This window comes from Brassica napus, unplaced genomic scaffold, assembly GCF_020379485.1.
Source record: "Brassica napus cultivar Da-Ae unplaced genomic scaffold, Da-Ae ScsIHWf_3072;HRSCAF=3883, whole genome shotgun sequence".
Classification (NCBI taxonomy): domain Eukaryota; kingdom Viridiplantae; phylum Streptophyta; class Magnoliopsida; order Brassicales; family Brassicaceae; genus Brassica; species Brassica napus.
Genome location: NW_026016308.1, coordinates 3,446 through 20,313, shown reverse-complemented (window position 1 = coordinate 20,313; position 16,868 = coordinate 3,446). Strand labels below are relative to the sequence as shown.

Below are 16,868 nucleotides of genomic sequence, written 5' to 3'. Positions count from 1 at the left end.
ATGTTTCATTATTTTTTTATTCTTTTTAAATTCTTTTATAACTTAAAAAATAATTTATATTTTAAATTTGTATTTTTCAGGTGGGGGATTGACGGATGTCTTGCATCGGACGTAACCGACACGATAAAAGGTTACTTCTCCATGGCACATCCGAACTGGAAAACGACGCCCCACTACGTCAGAAAGACGTGGTTCAAAATTTACGCTGTAAGTTCTATTAATTAAATATATATCTTTAAATTTTTTTATTATTTATATATATATTTTTTTCTGAAAAACTAATTATAAATTATTTTTTCCAACAGCAAAAATATAATTGGGCCTTGGGGATCACTGAGAGGGTGAGGAAGAAGTTTGAAGCGAAGGCGAAAGTTCGCTTGTTGGACACGGTCTCCAACTGGAAGGGTGACTGGATCGTGAAGGGGTATGAGCGTGGCAAACCCGCTGAGCTCACCACGGATGTCTGGGATGGCCTCATCCGATATTGGCGTCTTCCTGATTCCATTAGAATCGCCCAGTCTTGCTCTAACTCCCGTAACACAGTCGATGAGCACGGGAACGGGCCGATGCTTCACACTACGGGCCAAAAACCCCACGCCGGTGTCCGTTTGGAAATGGTAATTAAAAATTTAATTATATTAAATTTTTAGTATATTTTTATATATATTCTAATTAACAACTTTCTTAAATGTTTTTTTTAGGCCAAAGAGACGGGAGAATTCCCGTCTCTTATGCAACTTTACGAGAGGACCCACAAGAACAAGGCGGGCCGATTTATAGATGGCAAGTCCGAGCAAATCTACAACGATTTGGCTGCTCGGGTTGAAGAACGCCAGACCCAGCTGACCCAACAGTCCACCGATGGATTACCCGTCACCTTATCCACACCTGAAGTGGATAAGCTTTACGAGGAGGTAAATTTTCTAAAATTTTAATTTTTTAAATATTCATTTAATTTAACTTTAAATTTTTACTAACAAAATTTATTTTTTGTTTTTAAGGTTGTCCCTAAAAAAAAGGGACGGACGTTGGGGATTGGTTCCGTCAACGATGTTCCGAGAGCGACATCGTCTTATGTTCAGCGACGGGATGATGAAGTCTCTCAGCTGCGTAGGGAGTCTGAAGGACCCTAAGATCGGATTGCCCTCGACTGGATTCGTTTGAATATGAACTCCGGAAAGGAGAACTGATGGAACGTTGGGTCGCACAAGGGTTGCGGATGTTCCCTTGATATTCCCGACTTCAATGGCGCTTGATATGACTCACAAGTCCGCCAAGGAAGATCTCGAACTGGTTGCTTGATATGACTCACAAGACCAACTAGTTGAGAAGTGAATTGCTCGGATATGACTCACCAAGACAATCGAAAACAAGTTCTAAAGAGAACAGAGAGTTTAAACTCAGAAACTTAATCCAAAATGATCTGATTTTATTAATGGAATGAAACACTTATTTATAGTACAAGTAGGAGACAAAGGGGCTACTTGACTAGAAGTTTGAAAGACAAATCAAATTAAAGACATTTGACTAGAATTTTGAAAGACAAAGAAGAAAGACTCTTCAATTTGCGGACTGGTCAAAGTGACCCTTCGGCTGGTTGAACCGCGGCCAAGAGCAGGACGGTCGCGGGCCGGTCCGTCTGTTCCGTCTTGTCCGTCTCCTGAACCATCTTCGACCATAAGCGTCCCAAGTCTTCTGAAAGATGAAGAATCTGTGCCTTAGAGGGATTTGGATGATCAAAGTGCATGAACTGATCAAATGGATCGATCAGTTCGTCAATACGGTCGGTACGTTCCAAACGTGCGAGAAAGAGAGAAGTCGCGTCCAGTTCCTTGTTCGGCTCGGCCTAAGTTGCTTCTGGCTTGACCGTCAGTCTGAGATTGGCGAGTTGTCCGAGAGAGAGACGATCCAGTACGGTCAGTTCGGCTGATAGGTCGAGGATCTAGTCTAAGCTCCTTCCCGTCCATCCGTGGATCGATCCGGTACACAGCTCGGCCTTGGTTGGGACGATGAACCTCGGTTGGAATGTCCTGATCTTCCTGATGGTCGAGTTCCTCGGACTGAGGCACATCATTCCCTCCCTCTTCAAAAGGATTTGTCCACAAATCTGGATTATCTGCAGAAAAGGAGATAGATCAGAAACATTAAAACTTGAAGAGATTTCATACTTACCTTCCAAATCAAGCTGGTAAGCATTATCATTGATCCTTCTAAGAATCCGGAATGGACCGTCGACTCGAGGCATAAGTTTGGACTTCCTTTCTTCCGGAAATCGTTCCTTCCTCAAATGAACCCAAACCAAGTCACCTTCTTGGAAAACCAACTCCTTTCGCTTCTTGTTGGCATATCTTTTGTATCCCTCGGTTTTGGTTTCAATGTTGGCTCGAACTTGTTCATGAAGCTTTTTGATGGTGTCCGCCCTTCTTTTACCATCTGTACTAACTCTTTCACTCAAAGGTAAAGGTAAAAGATCAAGTGGAGATAAGGGATTAAAACCATAAACAACTTCAAAAGGAGAGAACTTTGTAGCTGAATGCATAGCATGATTATAAGCAAACTCAACATGCGGCAAGCAATCTTCCCAAGACTTAAGATTTTTCTTGACCAAAGATCTAAGCAAAGCAGACAAAGTTCGATTAACAACTTCGGTTTGACCATCAGTTTGCGGATGACAAGTTGTGGAAAACATCAATCTCGTTCCTAACTTAGACCACAAAGTTTTCCAAAAATAACTAAGAAACTTAGCATCACGATCAGAAACAATGGTCTTAGGCATTCCATGCAATCTCACAATTTCCCTAAAGAACAGATCAGCAACTTGTACAGCATCATCAGTTTTATGGCAAGGAATAAAGTGAGCCATTTTCGAAAATCTATCGACAACCACAAAGATAGAGTCTCGGCCATTCTTAGTTCTAGGCAATCCAAGAACAAAGTCCATAGAAATATCAATCCAAGGATGAGAAGGAATAGGTAAGGCCGAGTACAAACCGTGATTGGATGCCTTGGCTTTGGACTTCTTGCACACCACACATCGGCCACAAATTCTCTCTACGTCCTTCATCAAGCTAGGCCAGTAGAAATGATCATACACGGCCTTGTATGTCTTCTTGATTCCAAAGTGTCCCATAAGACCTCCTCCATGAGATTCCCTGAGAAACAATCCCTCAAAGAACATTGGGGCACACACAAACGGTTATCATAGAAAAGAAAACCCGAGTTTCGATAATACTTGCCATAAGCCACTCTGGAACACTTGTTGAAAATTTCTTTAAAATCCGGATCAGAAGCATACAAGTCTTTGATAAATTCAAAACCGAGAAGTTTTGTTTCGAGGGCTGAAAGAAGAGTATACCTTCGGGACAAGGCATCAGCCACAACGTTTTCCTTACCTTGCTTGTATTTGATGACATAAGGAAATGTCTCAATGAACTCAACCCAGCGGGCATGCCTCTTGTTCAGCTTCTGTTGACCCTTAAGGTGTTTCAGGGACTGATGATCCGTGTGGATAACAAACTCCTTAGGCCAAAGATAGTGTTGCCATGTTTGAAGAGCTCTTACCAAAGCATACAACTCTTGATCATAAGTTGGGTAGTTGAGTGTGGCGCCTCCAAGCTTCTCACTGAAGTAAGCAATAGGCTTTCTATCCTGCATCAAAACTGCACCAATACCAACACCCGAAGCATCACATTCGATCTCAAACGTTTTAGAAAAGTCAGGAAGAACAAGTAAAGGAGCATTAGTCAACTTCCCTTTAAGGATTTGGAAGGCTTCTTCTTGAGCTTGTTCCCATTTGAACCCAACATTCTTTTTAATGACTTCGGTCAATGGGGCCGCTATGGTACTGAAATCTTGGACGAACCGTCGATAGAACCCAGCAAGGCCGTGGAAGCTCCTTACTTCACTCACGTTGTTGGACTTGGCCAGTCTCGGATGGCTTTGATTTTCTCCTCGTCCACTCTAAGTCCTTCAGCACCTACAACAAAACCTAAGAAGACCACATGATCTGTGCCAAAAGAACACTTTCCAAGGTTAGCAAACAAATGTTCCTTTCTAAGAACTTCAAGGACAGATTTCAAATGTTTCTTATGTTCATCCATGTTCTTGCTGTAGACAAGAATATCATCAAAGTAAACTACCACAAAATGACCAATGAATGCTCTCAAGATATGGTTCATCAATCGCATGAAAGTGCTAGGTGCATTAGTAAGACCAAATGGCATGACCAACCATTCATACAATCCTAGCTTGGTTTTAAATGCAGTTTTCCATTCATCACCTTCTTTCATTCGGATTTGGTGATAGCCACTTTTCAAATCTATCTTAGAAAAGACACATGAACCGTAAAGTTCATCAAGCATGTCGTCTAGTCTAGGAATGGGATGCCTATACTTTACCGTAATGTTGTTGATGGCACGGCAGTCCACACACATGCGCCATGATCCATCCTTTTTGGGGACAAGTAGAACTGGAACGGCACAAGGACTGAGGCTTTCCCTGATGTAACCTTTCTCCATAAGGTCTCCAATTTGTTTCTCAAGTTCCTTGGTCTCCACCGGATTGGTTCTGTAAGCTGGCCGGTTAGGTAGAGACGCACCCGGAACAAAGTCAATCTGATGTTCAATCCCTCGTACTGGTGGTAAACCCTTTGGGTTTTCATCTGGAAAGACATCCGAATATTCCTGCAAGACATCTAGCAAATCACTCGGAACTTCCGGTGCAAGGTTAGAAGAAGTAGAAGCCATCAGAGATTCTTTGTACACAAGTAAAAGAAAGGGCTTTTGAGAGTGAAGAGACTTCTTAACCTGACTTTGTTTGACAAAGAAGTTGGAGTTCCGGACTGAGGACTCAGGTTTGTCCGGTTTGGACTCTTGTTCACGGTTCTTTTTGAGTTGGAGCTGGTCTTGATGGACCTCCAAGGGCGAGAGTGGTACAAGCGTGATCTTCTTTCCTTTATGGTCAAAGGAGTGCCGGTTTGTGTAACCATCATGGACGGTTCTTTTATCAAACTGCCATGGACGTCCCAACAGAACATGACAAGCATCCATGGGAAGAACGTTGCACACAATCTCGTCTTCATAACGACCAATGGTGAGAGGGATCGTGACTTGCTCCTTAACATACTGTTCACCAGTTTCATTGAGCCATTCCAACCTGAAAGGACGTGAAAGAGGTCGAGTAGCTAGACCTAATTTCCTGACAAGAGTATCACTAGCAACATTAGTACAACTCCCACCATCAATGATCAAAGAACAAACTTTTTCAGAGATTAAACAACGAGAATGAAAGAGATTCTCCCTTTGTTCCTTTTCATTGGTTTTGGGCTGAATACTCAAGGAACGTCTAGTGACCAGTAGTGGTCCGTGAGCTGGATAGTCAAAGCTATCTTCATCATCAAAGATCGGCTTAGAATTTGGATCAAAGGTCGGGTCATGGTCGTTGTCCGTGTGGCCGTTCGCGTGGCCGTCCGTTTTATCGAAGATGGGTTCGTCCCAAGCCTTCCTAGCCACAAGTAATGGTCCGTGATGTGGGTAGTCAAAGGACTCCTCTTCCTCGTCAAAGATAGGACCAAGATCCTCCTTGTCTTCTTGTTCATCTTCGGACTCAACTTCACCATTTTCCAAGAGAATCATCACACGCTGGTTTGGACAGTTCTTGGCATAATGTCCTAGCCCTTGACATTTGAAACATCTAATGTCTCTTGCTCGGCTTGAGGCGTCTACTGCCTTTCCTTTGTCATCACGAGTGGAAACATCAGTTTTAAAGGCAGTATGTGTTGTGATAGGCGACTTACCTTTGTCTTGATAGCTTGGCTTAGGAGCATAGGCCGGTTTAGGAGAGTAGGCCGGCTTAGAAGTAGTGGCCGGTTTTGAGAAACTCCTTCTCTTGAGTTGTTGCTCGATCAAGATGGCTTTGTGTAGCATCTGTTCCACACTTCCATACTCTTGAAGCTCCATACGATCTTGGATGTCACGGTTGAGGCCTGAAAGAAAGCGAGCCATAGTGGCGTCCAAAGGTTCATCCGTGTCCGTTTTGGTAATCAAAACTTCCATCTCTTGATAATAGTCTTCCACAGATTTGGTTCCTTGAAGCAAACGTCTTAGCTTCTGGTGAAGGTCGCGGTGATAATGGGTTGGCACAAATCGTTTCCTCATCAACAAGGTAAGCTCATCCCATGTCTCAATCGGCCGCTCACCTGTTCTCCTCCTGTGGGTCAACACTTGATCATACCAGTTAATAGCATAGCCAGAGAATTCAGTGGCCGCAAGCCTTACTTTTCTAAGTTCAGAATAGTTTTGACAATCAAAGACATGCTCAATTTTTCTTTCCCACTCTAGAAAAGCATCAGGGTCGTTTTTACCATCAAAAGGTGGAATTTTCAATTTCAATCCGTTCAAACTATCATCAGTACGATTGTTTCTAGCAAATGGATTGACATCACCTGGATTTCGAGTTCTATGACCTCTTCTTGGTCGGTAAGCGGATCTGACCTCGTCCTCTTGGGCGTCCTCATCAGGAAACTCATCATCTGACCGGGTATTCCTTCGCGGCTGATTGGTTCTTGTCCTTGATCTCGGATGGGACTGGCTTACTTGAAGTTCGTCAAGCCTTTGATGGATCTGCTCTAGACCTGTGTTTATAAGGTTAGAAAAAGAATCATTCAAAGCTCGCATCTGAAGATTAGACAGTCCAGCAACTGAATTTCCGGGACGGTTTTGTTCTTCATGGCTACTCATGGTTCCTGAAATTTTCTTAAACACACAAACGTTAGGATTAAAAACTCACACTCTCAAGTGTTTGTTCCTCACCCACACACGTGTTTCTCTCGATTTAATAGTGATCACTCAAGTTTTCACTCAAAGTTCTATGAAGAACAGATCTCGGAATCTGGATGGCCAAACTCAAGCAAAACACACGGGAACTTTTAAAGATAGAAAGATAAGAGATTTGTTTTGAAAGAATCCGTTTTAACCTCCTCAAAGGCTGGATTTCTCCTCAGCCAGCAGGCTTCCTCTTCCACCACCAATCCACAAAGTAAACTCTTTCTTTTTTTTTTTTTTTTTTTTTATAATATGGATCTTGCTTGTTTCTTTTTTTTTTTTTATAAGTGGATGGTAATGAGGGGCCCGGATTCAAGATAGACAGATGAAGAAGTGTTTAGAAGAAAATGGAAGATGAGAAGATGGATCGAGGTAGAGAATACCAGAAGAGTGGCTCTGATACCACTTGAAGGACCCTAAGATCGGATTGCCCTCGACTGGATTCGTTTGAATATGAACTCCGGAAAGGAGAACTGATGGAACGTTGGGTCGCACAAGGGTTGCGGATGTTCCCTTGATATTCCCGACTTCAATGGCGCTTGATATGACTCACAAGTCCGCCAAGGAAGATCTCGAACTGGTTGCTTGATATGACTCACAAGACCAACTAGTTGAGAAGTGAATTGCTCGGATATGACTCACCAAGACAATCGAAAACAAGTTCTAAAGAGAACAGAGAGTTTAAACTCAGAAACTTAATCCAAAATGATCTGATTTTATTAATGGAATGAAACACTTATTTATAGTACAAGTAGGAGACAAAGGGGCTACTTGACTAGAAGTTTGAAAGACAAATCAAATTAAAGACATTTGACTAGAATTTTGAAAGACAAAGAAGAAAGACTCTTCAATTTGCGGACTGGTCAAAGTGACCCTTCGGCTGGTTGAACCGCGGCCAAGAGCAGGACGGTCGCGGGCCGGTCCGTCTGTTCCGTCTTGTCCGTCTCCTGAACCATCTTCGACCATAAGCGTCCCAAGTCTTCTGAAAGATGAAGAATCTGTGCCTTAGAGGGATTTGGATGATCAAAGTGCATGAACTGATCAAATGGATCGATCAGTTCGTCAATACGGTCGGTACGTTCCAAACGTGCGAGAAAAGAGAAGTCGCGTCCAGTTCCTTGTTCGGCTCGGCCTAAGTTGCTTCTGGCTTGACCGTCAGTCTGAGATTGGCGAGTTGTCCGAGAGAGAGACGATCCAGTACGGTCAGTTCGGCTGATAGGTCGAGGATCTAGTCTAAGCTCCTTCCCGTCCATCCGTGGATCGATCCGGTACACAGCTCGGCCTTGGTTGGGACGATGAACCTCGGTTGGAATGTCCTGATCTTCCTGATGGTCGAGTTCCTCGGACTGAGGCACATCAGAGTCCGAAGAGCTGCGTAGAGAGTCTACTCAGCTGCGTAGAGAGTCTACTCAGCTGCGATCTCGTATGGGTGGACTCGAGGGCTTCTTGGACGTTGTAGCGGCCACAAATCCGGAATGGGCGACTTTGTTGAGGACCATGCGACAACAAAATCCTATCCCAGGCCAGTCACCGACCGACGACTCACATGCCGAGGCGGATGTTCAGGCGAGGAGTGATGAATTCTACGAGGCGATTAATTAACGACCACCCTTAGTTCTTTTTAATTTCGGTTCTTGTATTATGAATTCAAAACTTATTTATATATAAAATATTTTGGTTTTGATTTTTTTAGAATTTTAATTTTATTAATAATTTAAATAATTTAAATTATATTTATAATTATAATTTTTTATATTTCTATAAAATAATGAAACGAAGTAAATTCGTAGCTAATTTTGCGGCTTCTTTACGTGGAAGCTTAACGTGGTTTTTACGAGGAAACATTTACAAGGAAATAACGTGGAAATCTATCAAGGTTTTTACGTTTTCTTTACGTGGAAAGCTGTCAAGGTATTTACGTTAATTTTACGAGTATTTATTTACGTGGGTTTTACGAGGAAAGTTTTTCGTGGTATTTACGAGGAAACTTAGCGACGTCCTTACGTGGAATCTTTACGTGGTCTTTACGACGAAATATCCTCCTTCGCTTTTATGACGAAATTATTTCCTCGCTAACTTACGACGAATTAGCGAGGATATATGCGTTACGACAAACGTATAACGACGAAACGGGTTTCTTCGCTAATTCGTCGTAACACTGCTTTTACGACGAAGTAACGAGGAAAACTGCCCTCGTAAAACTTGTGTTTTCTTGTAGTGATTGTCTCATATACACTCTTTCAGCCATTCACTCATAATCTCTCCCATTCTTTGTTCCAGTCACCTAAACACTTAACCATCATCATTTTCACCATTCTTCATCAATCTCACATGGTATCAGAGCTGAAAATCTCTTCAACCTCATTATGCTTCGGCAAATACAAGCTACTCCCAGTTCATCTTCAAACCAGTTTGGTACAACCTTTTGTCCAGTAGTCCAAAGGCTCTCCAAGAAGGAAGAACCTATGACCATCTCTCAAGACAAAGTGTATTCAAGTCTCTGAATCTCCAGAACCATCCAGCAAGTTCAAAAAGTTCAGAGAGTCATCCATTCAACCATTTCTCTTTGAAGATACTTAAGCACATTCTTTTACCTAGTTGTCCATAGCTCTTCCAAGATGAAAAACTCTAAAGTTATGATGATTCCTGTGATGCTCAAGGTTCCAAACTAATTCTCTGGTCCAGGCTTGTGAAGACAGCCTTTGGAGGAAAAGACTTGTGGACTCATTGTATACAAGAAGCTCCAAAACAAGGCAGTTCTCATGATGCTCTGAAGCAAACTGGCTCCAAACCTGAAGTTGGAGACAAATGGCAGCAAGAAGACCTCCTAGTGTTGTTCATCCTTCAAATCTCACTTGAAGCAACCATTTTGGAGGCTTACTCTTACTGTAAGAATACAAAGGACCTGTGGGATACTCTTCGTAAGATGTATGAGAACTCATCAAACCTCAGCAGGGTGTATGAAGTCAAGAAAGCCATCAATAACCTCTGCTAAGAAAAAATGAAGTTCACTGAGCACTTTTGAAATTTCATGTCCTTATGGGCTAAGCTTGACATGCTTAGGCCAGCTATCATTGATCCAAAAATTCTCATTGACAGAAGGGAGTAAGACAAGGTGTTAGGGCTGCTGCTTACTCAATCCAACCTTCAATGATCTGATGAAACATATTTTGAGGTCAGACAAGCTGTCCAGCCTTGATGAAGTGTGCTCTCAGATACAAAAAGAACAAGGGTCACACTGCCTCTTTGAACCTAAGAAAGGTCTCACACTAGCAAATGAGGCTGAAAGTTTTTCTCTTGCCAACAAGGTCTATTACAAGAAAGAGGACATGAGGGGCTTGAAGTGTGACCATTGCAAGAAGGAAGGTCACACCAAGGAGAGGTGTTGGATACTCAATCCCTACCTCAAGCCCAAACATTTTCACTAAGCCTCATGGGCTGGAGGCTCAAAGAACTGAGCTCAGGTTCCTTGATAAGCTGTGCCTCCTAAAAATAAGAGCAAGATGCCCAAGTGTTCAGAGCCTACGGAAGTATATTTCAGACCATGGAGAAATTGCCCACTTCCCAACAACACTTTAAACACTGATTGTGTTCATTAACTCCCAAGATAGTAGAGAGGAAGATTGGAGCGGTGGAGAGATTGCTCAAGAGCTCTTACCTGATGCCACAAGGGTGAACATGAGGTTCCTCAAGAGAGAAAAACCACAATTCAAGCCAAGAGGGCTGTGGTCTCAAGGTGTTGGCAATCATTGGCTCTCAGCTTCAAGCTTGACCATATACTCTCAGTCTCAGGTCAAGCTTGAGTAGGGGTGTTAAATTTGAAGCCAATTCTCCATTATAACAAATTTTGATCTTAGTCCATGAAGAAGGCAACAAGCAAGAAGTAAGGGGGAGAAAATCTGTGAAATAAAAAGAAGGTTCAAGAGGAACCTGATTGTGTGTGAAACAAGGAAGGAAGTGGCGCCCTTTCCTTGTCAATAAAGAAGAAAAACCCTAGCTGGATTGCTTGTACTTTTTTTTTATAATTAGTTTTTTAATGAGACAAGTAATCTCAGTTCCAAGCTTACTCAAAGATCTCATATGGTCAAGTTTAAGAGGAAGTGTTGAAATTAAGAAGAAAATAACCAGAAGAAGGGAGTTAATCCAAGATTAAAGGAGAGTTCATCAAAAGAAGCCAATGACCCATTTTTGAAGCTGAATCATGGACAGTGATTAGATAAATATTTGGGATATTTCCAAATATTTTTGATTTAGTTTATTAATTATTAAGATAATTATCTTTATTATTTTAGGGTTTTATGGTATTTTTATATATAGCTGTCTAGGCTTAAGTTTGTATTTAGTTTATGATTTAATTGATAAAAGTTAAAAGATTTCTCTTTATTCTTTGATTTCGGCATAAAACATAAGTGTTCTCGACGAATTTAAAAAGACATTGATCTTAGGTATTTTTACACTAAATAAGATATTTGTAATATTCTAGTTTCTTTGTATTCTCAGAATCAACGGATCTCTAGTTTAATTCTTAGAAGTTTTTGCTACATCAGGTAGTATCAGAGCTAGATTTTTGGGTTTTTTAATCAAAACTCGGTTTCTGGAATCATGGCGAATTTATTCTTTTAAAGTGAAGAAACTGTTTACATGGAGATTACTGGTGATCCGGTTTACGATACTTATGATGATGACTATGCACACGTCACCAAATATAAAGTACCGCAAGACGCATGAAGGCGTCCATAACTCCAACTCAACCAATTCCATACAAGATAGTGCGCTTGTGATATGTATGAAAAATTATGCTCTAATTCAAGCAAATCACGTGGTGGTGGATGGCATCAAATCAAAGAGTCAAGTGGTTACGTGTCTTGTTGGTGACTGGTTTGTGGAGACAAAACGTTCAACAACGAAGATAGGATACATGGACAAAAATAATTTGTTCTATATATGCCTTTTGTTTGTTCATGTGAAGATCAAGGATGCTAAGTTTCATCAATGGAAGAGAAGAAAAAAAATAATTGACGACCACAGTTAAGATTCGATGACGAATCTTTCCAATCCGGAGAAAATCTGGAGAAAATGATGTAGATAAATATTTGGGATATTTCAAAATATTTATTATTTAGTTTAATAATTATTTAGATAATTATCTTTATTATTTTAGGATTTTATGATGTTTTAATGTATAGCCGTCTAGGCTTAATTTGTATTCAGTTTATGATTTGATTAATAAAAGTTAAGAGATTTCGTTTTATTCCTTGATTTCGGCTAGAACATAGGTGCTCTCAACGAATTTAAGAAGACATTGATCTTAGACATTCTTAGACTACATAAGATATTTGTAATATTCTAGTTTTCTGGATATTCTGAGAATCAACGGATCTCTAGTTCTATCCCCAGAAGCTTCCGCTACATCAAACATCCAAATCTTGAACAACAAATCGTGGACACTTAAATCATGGACAACTGAACTGTGAAAAACTGAATCCAAAATCCCTCAACATTTTAAGCTTCAAATAAACTAATTTTGGATGAAAAGGCTTAATTCTGATCAGAATTGGACAAGAAGAAGTCACATGGGAGTTTGGAGAATCAACCAAACTTGTCACTATTCAACCATGAAGAGTGCACCTTACTCATGTTACTTTCAACCTAAGAAGACTGAGCTTCTTTCTCCTGTCACTCTCACTCCCTCTAGTCATGTCTATCTTGGCTCTATCCTCTTTGTCCTCATCAGAAACCTTACAATATTATTTGTTTAGTAAATCTTTGTTTTAGCATCAGTTTAATATGTGAACTTGCCTCTATATGGCATTGTTGTATCTGATTGTAAACTTTAAGTTGAATGAATAATTCTTCTTCATTACTCTCTTGTTACTTCATATTCTCTTTATTTTCTTGTTTCCCATAAGCCTAGACTCGACTCTCATACTCCCAAACTCTCCTAATCTCACTTGAAACTTGTTACTGTCTCAGATACACTTTCTCAACCACTCACTCATAATCTCTCCCATTCTCTGTTCCAGTCACCTAAACACTTAACCATCATCATTCTCATATCATTCTTCATCAATCTCACAGATAGTTGCATGAGCAACAAGTCTTTTGAGAATCAATGGGGTAGTGGAGTCTTTGAGAGATAACCATTCAATAAAAGATGTCCAAGTAATGAAGCATGAGTGTGTATACAACCTTCGAAGAATCATGTCCCATATCTGTTCACTGATTTTGCAGCGTAGAAGCACATGATCCCTTGTGTTCTGGAACTGAATCGCATATACACCAGTTTAATGAAATCCCAAGGCCCCAGTTCGCAAGCCTTACCGAGTCGGCATTCTATAATTCTGCGCAAGCCAGGTATACTTTCAGTCTTTCCCAAACACACTTTCAATACTCTGATCAGATAATTCGAGATTTAGAGTCCACTTCACTGTTGATCAGGTAAATAGTTTAGAATCTTTCCAACATTTCCAGCATATACCGATGTGTATAGACTGGACAAGTCACGCGCTTTCTAATTTTCGTAATTACATTCGAATATTTATTCAAAGAGAATGTCTACTAATTCTCAAGTCTAGTTGTTGCACACATGACATGTCTAATAAAATATTTAATCCAGAAATCTCTAGTGCTTGATTGTTTCTATGGATTTTCAGTTTCCATTTATGAAATCTATGACTTGGGATCTCATTTGAGGACTGAACATATATATTTATGTGTTTGGTTTTTTTTTTTTGGCATCACATGTTTGGTTTTCTTGAAACGGTATCAAACAAGAAAATTTCCATTTTCCTGCTAGTAGATTGATATTACCACTGCTCAGACAATTATTGTTTGTCACATTCTCATATGAAGAAGTTTTTTTTATGACCGGTAACTCGTCTTCCTTTATGACTGTCAATGGAGGTTTCATATTAATGAGTAACACAATTAGCTTAAAATATTTCGGATAATATAGTCAAAGAGAGTTAATCATTTTTTTCTTTACATTTTTCTTAAACGTATATGGAAAATTATTCTGCAATTTCGTGTATTATCTTAAAGAAATATATAGGTTAAGAGCACATCGTAAGCTTTTTACATACGAAATGTCAACGGATATTTAGAGATATCTATATCTAAAAGGATCATATTTCTATCGTCATATATTCGTTAAATATATCCAAAAGAAGGACAAAAGCTTAACATCTGACCTCGTTTTGGCTTTACGATGTCCATGTTTCGTAGGTTATTCTGTTTCTTCAGCCGAAAGAAGAAAAAGACTCCGTCCTCGAATCTTTCTCCGCCTCGTGTTAAGAAGGCTAAACCGAGAAAGAAAGATGGAGGGTTTAGTGTGGTGACTTCGGGTCCTAACACTATATCCAATGTATTTCCCTATTTTTTCTTTTATAATAGAGATAAATTATTCTTCAACGTATTCTCCTATTTTTTCCTCTAAAAAAATATTTTTAAAATATTCTTTTTTTTCTTATACAATTATTACATTTTACTTTTGAATGTTAAAAATTACCCATTCATTTAAATTTTTGATTTTTTTCATAAAATTGCAATATTATTTAAACTAAACATTTCAGTACAGAAAAAACATTAAACAAAAAAAAAAGTAGACATTATCTAATTATCAATATTACTATACTTTTCCCATAAATGATCAATTAATACATTCTGAAGTGAGAAATGAGCTTCTTTATCTTTTCTCATTCGTTTGGACAATATTTTAATGATATTTGTGGATCCGGAAATAATTTACCGGAATATTAAGTTGTTTCACTATGTTGTATTAATTGGATTTATGTTCAACTTATTTTGTTATCTATGTAATATTTATGTGCAACTTTTAATAATTAATTTATTATTAATCATTTTTGTTTAAATATATAATTTTAAATATCATTTGTTTAATAAAAAAAGTGACTTTCAATAAAATTATAATATTCTTTGTTATTTCAAGTATAATTGTAAAAATTAAAATTATTATCAAAACAAATAACTGTGTGTTTTATGTGTTAAAAATTGTATTTCTACATAAATATGTCTTTTGGTTATAATCACAAAAAGTTAAAGGACTATTTTGTAAATAAAAAAATATATCTCTATTATAGAGGATTGCTATTTTTTCTCTAAATATAGAGGCAAAATAACAATCTCAATTTTAGGAGAAGAAATAGAGGTGGGTTGGAGTAGATTTTACTCAATTATAGCATATAGAGGCAAAAATAAGAGAAACTGCCACAAATACCACATTCATAGTACCATTTTTTCATGTTTACACTAACTATTTTTACCCTTACTTTTAATGAAAGATAAAAGACACTTATACCACTAAGGTTGACTAATCTAGACTTAGGGTTTAGAGTTGAATGGTGAGATAAAATTTTTGAAATGTGAAATTTAGGATTCTAATAAATATATAAATAAATAATTAAAAAAATTTTAAAAAATTTTAAAAATAGTTTCAAACATAATTTTCGATTTTCAAAAAGAAATTTTGAAAAAACATTAAAAAAAAATTTGAAAAAAAATTCAAAAATAAATTTATAAAAAAGTTCGAATTTGAAAAAGTATAATTCGAAAACATTAAAAAAATATTATTATTATTTATTTTATTTATTTAAATAATGATTTATTATATATATAGATAACAAAGGTATGTTGATTAAAAAAATATAACAAGAGTATAAGAGTCTTTTGCCACTTAATGAAGAACATATTTTTGAAAATGTTCCCTCAATAGTAGTAAAGATGAAAAATAGTAACATGAAAGTGGTAAACATAAAATTTCTCCGAAAAATAACATAGGGTTGGAGATGCTCTAAGACCAAAGGCTGTTGTTGTCGTGGAGGCAGCGGTTGCGGAGGAGGTTGCGGCGGTTGTGGTGGTTAAAGTTCTCCGTCGAAATTACCCTTTATGGTTTCTTGTTCGTGTGGTCGTATGAGTTTTATACATACAATCTAATGTTCTTATTTTGTGTGATCATCTAGAAAGTGTATATAGATGATCACTTGTATATTGTAATGAATCCTAAAAGGTGAAAGTTACTATTGGTAATTCTGAAATTTGTTGGGTTACAATTGGTTTAATTTTATCTATATAGACGCTTGGTGACAAGATTTCACTACACCAGCATTTTATTAAGAATTTGTGACTAACATGAAATTTCAAACATAAATACAAATTATTTTCATTCAATTTTTGTTAGAAGTTCAAAGGATATATGAGTACTAAACATTCTACTGAAATTTCCCCAAAACACTAATTTTAAATACTATTTAAAGAAAATATGTCTGTCAAATGTTCGTCGTATTTCCCTTTCAAATACTAATGGTAGGGATGGACGTTCGGGTACCCACTCGGGTTCGGTTTGGATTTAATCTGGTTTCGGGTTTTCGGATTTAAAGATTTCAGCTCAATTCGGGTATTACTAAATTTCGGTTCGGGTCCGGTTTGGATCTTTGCGGGTTCGGTTCGGATTCGGATAACCCATTTAAATTATTTTTAAAATTTTAATATTCATTATATGCTTAAAAATTCTCAAAATCTATAAAACAAAATAATATATTACATATAAATTTGTATAATATATGTCAAAATACCTAAAATTAACATATAAATTGGTTTGATTTGAATATTTGGATTGAAAATCAATAAATATTTCAAGCATTGTTGTCGTTTGAAGATATTTTAGCTATTTTAGACATTTATTTTTGACTATATATGTATATTTTCAAGTATTTTAGACAACTTAAAAGTATATTATATATTTTGGATGTTTTTAAATCTATTTCGGTTACATTCGGGTACCCGAGATATTTCGGGTCGGGTTCGGTTTTGGTTCTTTAGATACTAAAATTTTGAACCCCTTCGGATATTTAATCAATTTCGATTCGGATTTGTTACTACTTTTTCGGACCGAATTCGGTTCGGTTCTTCGGATCCGGGTTTTTTGCCCAGTCCTAACTAGTCGAGTCGGTGGTTTAGGCCGTTTCTCGCTGGAACATCAGATAATTTGAGTCATATTCTCTGTCGATCCGTTTTTTTTTTTGTGGTAGT

General features: G+C 38.1%; 1 long non-coding RNA gene across 1 annotated transcript; it reads left to right on the top strand.

Annotated features, from left to right (window-relative positions):
* Positions 1 to 9,052: 9,052 nt before the first annotated feature.
* LOC106374981 lies at positions 9,053 to 15,889 on the top strand. Its single transcript, XR_001275163.3, has 3 exons — positions 9,053 to 13,175; positions 14,046 to 14,164; positions 15,618 to 15,889. It is a non-coding gene; the product is annotated as an uncharacterized LOC106374981 (long non-coding RNA).
* The last annotated feature ends 979 nt before the right edge of the window (positions 15,890 to 16,868 follow it).